Source organism: Oryctolagus cuniculus, chromosome 2 (assembly GCF_964237555.1).
Source record: "Oryctolagus cuniculus chromosome 2, mOryCun1.1, whole genome shotgun sequence".
NCBI lineage: Eukaryota > Metazoa > Chordata > Mammalia > Lagomorpha > Leporidae > Oryctolagus > Oryctolagus cuniculus.
The window spans coordinates 186,869,286-186,879,117 of NC_091433.1; the positions used below are offsets into that span (position 1 = coordinate 186,869,286).

Consider the following 9,832-nt stretch of genomic DNA (forward strand, 5'->3'; position numbering starts at 1 on the left):
GCTGGCCCAGCAGCATCCGCATTCGTGACGGGCCACGTGATGGAACTGTGTGCCAACAGACACCGGCCCTAGGTGGGAGTGAATCCTCCTTCCCCAATCCACGGGCTTATCAGTGCTTATTCGGGACCCCGCCCATCAACAGGATTCTGAAGACAGGAAAGCAATGGTCCTTGGCATCCTTGGCCAGCGTGTCCTTGGAGCAGGACCCCGGTCTCGGCAGCAGTGGATGGTGGGCCACGGCCGGCCTTCCAGCCTCCCTCTGGACCGTGAGAGCAGGTGGCAGCGAGGACGTGATGGGGGCGTCAGGGCTGTCATGTGGAGTTCCCAGTCCTTCCAGTCCTGCTGTCCATTGCTGTAGGGAACAGGTCTCTCAGGAACACAATGCTGCTGGGTCCCTGTGTTCAACCTCAGCGGGAGCCGGGTGCTCCCTGGTTAACCCTGACCTTCGCCTAGCTCTCCAAGTCCTTCAGTCCTCTCCCCAGCAACCCCAGGCCCCTCCCACCTCCCAGCAGCCTTCACACCTGCCCTATGCTGACTTGCAGCTTCACACCTGCTGCCGCCGCCTGGCCCCGGGCTGCCCTTCTGTCTCTGAAACTCCAGGGAAACCCCACATCCCTCAAGACCCAGCTCACTCACCCTCCAAGTGGCCTCCCCAGATCTGGCCAGCAGAATTCATTTCTCCCCAGCTCAGCTTCCGTGATGCTCTGCAAAGGAGTCTGTTCTTTTTTATTTAAAAATTGTGGGGCCGGAGCCGTGGCTCACTAGGCTAATCCTCCGCCTGCGGCGCCAGCCCCCCGGGTTCCAGTCCAGGTCGGGGCACTGGATTCTGTCCCGGTTGCCCCTCTTCCTGTCCGGCTCTCTGCTGTGGCCCGGGAATGCAGTGGAGGATGGCCCAGGTGCTTGGGCCCTGCACCCCATGGGAGACCAGGAGAAGCACCTGGCTCCTGGCTTCGGATCAGCGCAGTGCGCCGGCCGCAGCGGCCATTGGAGGGTGAACCAACGGCAAAGGAAGACCTTTCTCTCTGTCTCTCTCTCTCACTGTCCACTCTGCCTGTCAAAATAAATAAATAAATAAATAAATTGTGGTAAATTATACATAAAATTGACATAAATTTATCATTTTTGGCATTTAAGTGTAGAATTCAGTGGCATTAGGCACACTTACAATGTGTGAATCCATCTCCAATATCTATTTCTAGAACTTTTTCATTTCAGAGTGAAGCCCTGTGTCCATTAAACACTAACTCCCAACGCCTGGCAACCACTGTTCTGTTTTCCATCTCTGAATGTAAAGGAATTGTCCAGTGTTGTCCCTTTGATCCTGCTTCTCTGCCTTTGCCTAGCGTCCCTCAGGATGTAGCAGGACTTCCTTTTTCTGAGGACTCTCCCGTAGGTGCCTGGACCACTCATTCATCCGCCTCATCAGCCAGCGGGCACCTGGGTTTCTTCCAACTCTTGCTGCCCTGAGTAGCGCTTTGAAGCCTTTTGAATGTACCCCAGGGTGGGAAGTGTGGGAGCCTGCGCTAATTCTGGGTCTAAGTCTCTCCAGGAACTGCGTCAGGGATGTGTATGCCCACGTGAGCTCCAGTCCCAGAGTCCGAGGAGGGCGGAGCCCAAGCTGCAGGCACCTCTCCCTGACACACCTGAAAGGAGTCCCCGGGACCAGACAACCCAGGGTTCAAATCCCAGCTCTGCCTCTCAAGGCTGAGCTGCCATTTCCTTGCTTTTGAAATGTAGATCAGAATACCTACCTCCCAGGCTTGCTGCAAGCTCTCAAGGAACAAAGAATGGCAAATGCCTGGCACAACGATGCAGACTGACGCCGCCGAAGCCGCAGGTGTTCACTATATATTCCTCCTCCCCGCCCCTCCCCCACTTCTGCTTCCTCATCTGGAAGAAGGCATCCTCTCTCCTAAAAGCCTCACAAATCCCCACCGCTTTCGGGACAACTGGGTGGAAGCATTTCACGGCAACTTTCTTTAGAAAACATGCCCCCCCCCTTTAAAGAAGCCCACAATTCCTCCACATGGTTCCCATCTGTTCCCCCAAATGTGATAATTAGGAAATGATGCTGTCACTTTCGCAAGTGAGAAAGCGGGCCCTCTCTTCCCGTCTCTGAGCGACATGGCAGAAGGATGAGCAGATCCCCTTCTTGCAGTCAGCCCCAGCCCAGCCCCAGCCGCCGGCCCCACGTGCGGCCCAGATTTTGATGTGGTCTGTAGGCCAGATCTCGGGGACAACCAGGGCGTGGAGACAAAATGCTGGAGCCCAGGGGATCTGAACGGAGGGACTGGGAATCACCCGGACCCCTCTTCCCATTTGTGGTCGTCTCATAGAGCACGGAACGTCTGATTTCAGTCCCATGCATGATTAGAGACCCAGGGCCCCCCGGGGGGGGGGGGGAGTGACCTTCTGGATACAGAGCTAGGACGAGGACCAAGCCACACCTCCCCGGCTCTGCTGCTGCTGCTGAGGTGTGGGCAACAGGCATCCAGCTCCCTCAAGGGGGCTAAGGGGCTTGTTCAGCCCTAAAGAAGGGTGTGCTAGGTTGAAGAGCCATTCCCCCTAAAATTATACCCAGAACCTCAAAGTGTGACTTTGTCCATTTTCTGTTGTCACCACAAAATACCTGAGACCAGGTAACTTCTAGAGAGCAGCAGTTCGTTTGGCTCATGGTTCTGGGTGTCTGGGGAGTCCAAGAGCGTGGTGCTTATCATGCGCCCCACAGCTGTTGAGGGCCTCATTGGCCACATCGGACACCGCATGGAGAGACACAGCAGGTGCACCTGCTCCGGTTTCCCTTCCTCTTCTTATAAGCCATTGACACTGCCCAGGGACCTCATCTAATCCTAATTACCCCCTAAAAGCCCACCTCCAGAATCATTAGCATAAGACTTTGAGGATTAAATTTCCAACACCCACACTTTTGGGGGACACGTTCCAACCGTAGCTGATCTTACGTAAAGTCGGGCTTTGCAGCTGTACCAAGCTCAGATGAGGTCACTGCTTGATTGGAGTAGGCCCTAAGCCAAAAATGCTGACCAGCGTCCATGAGAAGGGCAGACGGAGATACAGAAACACGCGGTCAGAGCACCGCATGGTGGCAGAGGCAGAGGCGAGAGAGATGCAGCTATAAGCAAGAGAATGCGATCGCGGCTAGCTGGTCACCACCACGAGCCAGGAAGAGGCAAGGAAACGCCCCAGCCAGAGTTTCAGAGAGGGTGCGAGCCTCTCACGTCTCCATCTCAGACTCATCCGTGTGCTGTAAACCATGGAGCTTCTTAGGGCAGCCATAAGACACGGAGCATGAATTGGGAGATTTGGGGCTGCCTGCTCTCAAAACTCTCACGCCAACCAATTCTATCTCTGGGCACCCTCATTCCCGCCCCCCCTCCCCCATTCTAGCTTTGGTCCATGCGGTGCCTTTATTGTTGGCTTCCCTCGTGGCAGAGCCCGAGACAGCATTAGGAGGAGGTTGTGAATGTGGGAGACTGGGTGCAGGAAGAGAAAGGATCAGACGGAATCAGAACAGGAGGTGCCATCCAGGTAGTTTTCATGATGGTAACTGGAGCTCCGTTCCACCGGCGGGCCTCCGAGTAACTGCAGAATTGTTCTTCAGAGGATGGAAGGCTGGGAGAGATCTTTCATCGGCTGGTTCATTCTCCAAATGACTGCAACAGCAGCGCTGGGCCAGGGTTAAACCAGCATCAGGAACTCCACATCTGAGTCTCCCATATAGGTGGCACGGGCCCTAGTAGTTGGGCCATCTTCTCCTGCTTTCCCAGGTGCATTAGCAAGAAGCTGGATTGGAAGCAGAGCAGCCAGGACTTGAACCAGCACTCAGATATCGGATGCCAGTGTCACAAGCAGCAGCTTAACTCTTTGTGCCACAAGGCCCGCACCTCAGTCATTCTTTTTCTAAAGCAAATTTATAAATAAAACCTTTGGGAACTGGCAGGGGGCGGGGGGGATGCACAGAGGGGTGCGAAATTCGAGTGATCCAGAGTGCAGGTACTCAGCTGAGGTCACACGAAGTGACACTCTTCCTGCTTGTGTTGGGTCTCGCAGGTTTATTGCACGTTTGTGCTTTGCTGGCAATTTGGCTGCAGAACATGGTCCCCAAGTGTACAACCCAAGTACTGTCTAGTGATCATCGGCAAGGAGGCTGCACCATGCCTTAGAGAGAAACAGGTATGTTCCAGAGGCTTCATTTAGGCCAAGGTACTGTGCTATTGGCTGTCTATCCATTGCGAATGAACCAACAGTAAAAGGTTCTACTAAATAAGGCATGTAAAAATAGAAACACACATATAAAACAAACTTGTGTGTTGATCAGTTGATGAAATGTGATCAAAGCTCACAGGACCAGGCCAGAGCTGTTCCTAGCAGTGGTGATTTCAGTATTTGGTAATTCAGGGTTCATGGTGCCTTGATAGACCATAATTACCGTGAATAATGAGACTCAACTGTGACTCATATGGGCTCCTGAATTTTATTACCCATTTTTCATTCCAATTGTTTATGTAGACAGGATCTTGGAAAAAAATATTTGCCCAGCGCCCTGAGCAGGGGCAGCCCTGTTCCTAGTAGGGGATTGCCCCTAGGCAGGCAGGAGCGTGTTCTACGGAGGACAAGGCTTTGGTGCATATAGCCCCACCGTCCAGGGGAAGACCACGGCAGGGAGAGGCCTCCCAGAGACGGGGAGCACAGAGTGGAGGACGGGGATTTGTTAGAGGAGTGGCTCACGCGGTTCTGAAGCTGGGAAGTCCCAGAAGAGGCTGGAGGTGCTGAGATCCGGACAGCATGGCTCAGCCCAAGTCTGAAAGCCTCAGAACCAGGACAGCTGATGGTGCAACTCTCAGTCCAAGACCGAAATCCGAGGACCTGGAGGATCACTGTGCAAAGGCCAGAGAGGAGAGGGTCCCAGCTCGGGGAGACAGAGTGCGAGGAAACAGCTCTGTGCCCACCCGTGCCAAGTGTGTATCTTCTCCACTCAATCGCCGACTCCCACCAGTCTCTGGAAACGCCCTCACCGCCACACCAAGACCTGGGGCCTTACCATAGCTCCAGGTCTTCTTTTTTTGTTTGTCCAAATCATATTTGTTTGGGGCCAGCACTGTGGTATAGCAGCTAAAAGCTGCCGCCTGCAGTGCCGGCATCCCATATGGGCACCGGTTCGAGTCCCAACAGTTCCACTTCCAATTCAGCTCTCTGCTATGGCCTTGGAAGTCCTTGGGTCCCTGCACCCATGTGGGAGACCCAGAGGAAGCTCCTGGCTCCTGGCTTCAGAACAGCGCAGCTCCACTCATTGCAACCATGTGGGGAGTGAGCCAGTGGATAGACGACCTCTCTCTCTGCCTCTCCTTCTCTCTCTGTATAACTCTGACTTTCAAATAAATAAATACATCCTTTAAAAAATGATGTATTTGTTTATTTGAAATGCAGAATTATAGGAAGGAGAGAGATCTTCCACCTGCTGGTTTACTCCCTATGGCTGCAACAGCAGTGCTAGGCCAGGCCAAAGATAGGAGCTGGGAACTTTATCTGGGCCTCCCACAGTGGTAGCAGGGGCCCAAACACTTGGGCCATCTTTCTCTGTTTTTCCCAGGCCATTAGCTCGGAGCTGGAACGCAAGTGGAGCAGTGGGGACTGGAACCGGCATGCATTTGGGTTGCCAGTGTCATTGGGTGGGGAGCTTAACCTGCTATGCCACACTGCTGACCCCTTGATTTTAATTTACTGTTTTAAGGCCCTATTTCCGAACAGTCACGTTGGGTGTAAGGGCTCCAAGACCTGCATTTGGAAAGGGGCGCAGTTCAGTCCCTGCCTGGCCCCATCTGGAAGGGCTCGTGGTCTGGCCGTTGTTTTTTTCAGAGGATGGCTGTGTTGGCTAATTGTACATGTCAGCCTAACTGGGTTAGGGGATGACCAGGGAGCTGGTAACGCATTACTTCTGGGTGCATCTGTAGAGCATCCATAGGCAGGAGCAGCCTCTGAGCCAGAGCCAACAGGCTGAGTGAGAAGAGCCTCCCCCAGCACGGGCAGTGGGCAGCATCCAACTCACGGAGGGCCCAGGAGGAACCAGATGTGGAGAAAGGGCAAACTCTCTGTCTCCCCGCGTGAGCCGGGGCGGCCGCTTCTCTTGCCCTTGGACAGCAGAGCTTCCTGTCCTTGGGCCTCCCAGCCCCTTGCACAGCCTGGGCCAGGCCTCTGGACTCACCTGGATCCCAAGCCAGCTTCACTGTCTCCCTAGCCTGCAGGTAGCAGATGGCAGAACCTCCTGGCCGCCACAGCCCCGGGAGCCAATGTCCACAGTAAGTCACTTCTCATGTGTCTGCATGTCTCCCTGGTTCTGTTTCTCTGCAGAACCGTGGCCAACACGGTGCAAAGAGGCCAAGAGAGGGAGGCTAGGGGCTGGAGGAGCTGAGGCCAGCCCAGGACCCCCTCTATAGCTGCCTTCCCTCTGTCCTTTCTCATCGCTATCTACCCATGGGTTAGACCATGATGTCAGTCTGGGCCTCGGTTTACTCATCTGTAAAGTGGGGTTTGAGTCCCTGTCCTACTTCAATCTCACAAAGCTATCTTGAAGATCAAATGAAAAATGTAAAAGAAAGTCCTAAAAAATGTTCTGGAAAGTCTTAAAAATGAGCAGGAAAAGGTGCAGACTGGTTGCAAATTTACCAGGCCCTACTCCATCCGGGTTGATGCCTTCCCAGTCCTGCCACTGTGTTTGCAAAGTGAGCATCAGGATTGGATCATTGCATTATTTTTAATTAAAATTCCGAAACTTGGAGCCTGGTTAGCTTCTGTATTGCTGAAGAAAATACACATGCCACCACAGGGCAATTTATTGAGCTAAAAAAAATTTTTTTAAAGAAGTGACTTTCTTTTTTTTAAGATTGATTTATTTATTTGAAAGTCAGAGTTACACACAGAGAGGAGAGGGAGAGGGAGAGGGGGAGAGAGAGAGAGAGAGAGAATGGTCTTCCATCTGATGGTTCACTCCCCAGTTGGCCGCAATGGCTGGAGCTGCACCAATCTGAAGCCAGGAGCCAGGAGCTTCTTCAGGGTCTCCCACGTGGGTGCAGGGGCCCAAGGACTTGGGCCATCTTCCACCGCTTTCCCAGGCCATAGCAGAGAGCTGGATCAGAAGTGGAGCAGCCAGGTCTCAAACTGGCACCCCTGTGGGATGCCAGCGCTTCAGGCCAGGGTGTTAACTCTCTGTGCCACAGCGCCGGCCCCAGGAAGTGATTTTTCAAAGGAAAAGCTAAACCTTACAATCAAGCCTTATGGTTGTCAAAAAAAAAAAAAAACAAAAAACAAAAAACAAAAAAAAACAACCAAATGGAATTCTGGCTTCAAAAAATAATGAAAGAAAAATCAATAGAAAATCAATAAATAAATATATATATATATATAAAATAATGACACAGGGAACAGAAGGTAAAACCAACTCTGAATCTTTTAGATTTCAGAAAAGTGCCATTTTAAGGAGTCTGAATTGAAAACACAATCTGAAGTTTTAAAAAAAGATGAACACTTAGGAAACCTTATGAAAATGGAGATTCAAGAATTAAGTGGTATAGTCAGAAAAACAAAACAAGTCTCCAACTCTTGCTCCCTAGAACTGGCTCTGGGTGGCCGTGCCTCCCTCTGCCTCCTGCCCCACGCGTGTCCCCAGAAGTCTATCCTAGGAGGAGTCAAATCCACCATTAATAACCCACAATTGACCAATTAGGTTCAGCTGCAAAGCTGGAATTACGCAGTTGAAATTTTAAATGTTCCAGCTCTGCTTAGGAAACAAATTAGACCAAAAAGCCCCGTTTTGCGTAATGAGGCAAATTTACCATCATTAGTGGCAATTAAGATAAAGTGTTAATGACTCTGTTTACCTTGGTGGGAAAACAGGCTGGGGACAAATGCTGGAGGCACACAGCAAACCGAGGCTTTGCCCGGAAGGAAACCCCTGGAGCTCTCAAGGTGTTCCCTCTTCTCCCCGCACAGAACCTCAGTAGACGGTGGGTACTAAGGGGCCACGCGTGACAGATGGGTACACTGAGGCTCAAGGCATGGGCGGGCCTTTCCTGCCGGTGGCCCCGGAGCAAGCTGCTAGCTTGCCCTGAAACTCCTCCACTTCACCTTCCCTGCTTCCCTGCTGCTTCCCTGGCATAGGGACTATTGCTGATGACTACTGCAACTCACTTAACCCTAGCAACCACAGCTTTTCTGGCGAGGCCTTGTGAATCCCATTTTACAGCTGAGAACAATGGAGGCTGGAGGAAGTGATAGCATCTGCACACGATGACACAGCCCCTGAGCCTGGCTCCAAACCCCTGACTTGATTCAGGTCACTCCCAAAGCCCCAAAGCTTCACAAATCATGTCGCCCACCCCCTTCTCCCTTACCCAGCCACATTCTTCCCAACCTCCTGGAGGAACCTGCAGTGGAAGACAGCGATCAAAGAGCTCCGGGCCTGAAGGGGCCTGTCCACCTGTCCATGGGCTGCCTGCACTTGTGGGACGAGTCTCCCCGAGGTTCCTCTCGGGCCGCCCAGGCTGGGAAAAGGGTAGGGGTGTGGGATTCCTGAGCTCCAAAGTGGAAGGCGGCAGGGAGATAATTAAGGGTAGGGAGCATCCGGGACTTGGAACAATTACTCAGCTAATGGAAGCCCGGAGGTCCACTTTCGCTGAACATCTGGGTGCCAGGCCCAGACAGCTGACAGCCCAAACCATCCGGGCCACGGCAGCTGAACAGTGTCGGAACAAGGGGACCCCGCAACCTGCAAGGCTGCTTCGGGGGCGTGTCTGCAGGCCAGTGTTATCTGAAGGGAAGACAGGCTGTGTGGGAGGCGACTAGCCACCAGACCGGCCACGGGTTCTCATCCTCGGCATAGAATGATTGCTTCCTTCAGAGGGCGCTGAACTCGGTCATTTCTCCTCTGTCGTCACCTCCCCTAACCCTCACGGTGACCCCATTTCACAGACGGAGAAAGTGAACAGAAGCAGGGCATACACCCACACCTGGCTTGATTAGGGGAGCCTGGGTCTTCCACTTCCGGCCCAGTTGTGCTCGTCCCGGCCCCCTGGCCCATCGTGGCTGCTCACATATGTTTCGCCTGCGCCTCACGCTCCCCCTGTAACCCAAGTTTGGACACGTGTCTTCCACCCCCAGCCTTCCCCGCTCCAGCCCCCTCCCCCCGAGACTAACCTACTTGCTGTCCCCGGAACAAATGTGGAGGTCACCATTCAGGAGCCGGAATTCTCCTCGCTGCCCAAAGCCCAGCTCGGGTGTTTGTTGTGTACACAAAGGCAGCCTAAGTTAGCACATGTGTTCCAGAGGCTTCCACGCCCAGCCCCTCTCCAGGGACCCAAGGGGAATTCTGCTAAGATAATTATCTCCAACTGGGATTTTGTTCAGCCCTCTGCTAAGACAAGCTCCCCATTTAGAATAATAAGGCTCTGCTATTGAATGCTGGCTGGGAAATATTTTTCAAACAAGCAATCCATGTATGTGTTTCACATATGCCGCTCATTAAGGTTTATAAGACCTTTTGGTCTTCACAATAAAGCTTGTTTTTTCAGAGGTTAAAGTCAGCATGCCCTTGGTTACTGCCAGCACCCTGCTTCCCTCTTCAGACCGACAGAAATCCTGGGAAGTGCTGAAAGGGGATCAAGGAAGGTGACGGCTGCTGACCCGCGGAGGAAGGGGTGGTGACCCCCTAGAAGGTGCCAGCCCCCCACATGTCACAGGGATGGAGGAGCGAGAAAGCAAGCCACAGCCTTAACGCGGCCATTCCCAGCTGCAGCCTCTTAGTCTCCACTGGGGGGTTGTC

The 9,832-nt window shown here is 53.0% G+C and overlaps 1 long non-coding RNA gene across 1 annotated transcript; it reads right to left on the reverse strand.

Moving 5' to 3' along the window:
• Positions 1 to 6,883: 6,883 nt before the first annotated feature.
• On the reverse strand, positions 6,884 to 9,320 carry LOC138848716 (uncharacterized). The gene is made up of 2 exons (XR_011386812.1): positions 9,208 to 9,320; positions 6,884 to 7,141 (listed from the first exon to the last, which is right to left on the reverse strand). It is a non-coding gene; the product is annotated as an uncharacterized lncRNA (long non-coding RNA).
• Positions 9,321 to 9,832: the final 512 nt, after the last annotated feature.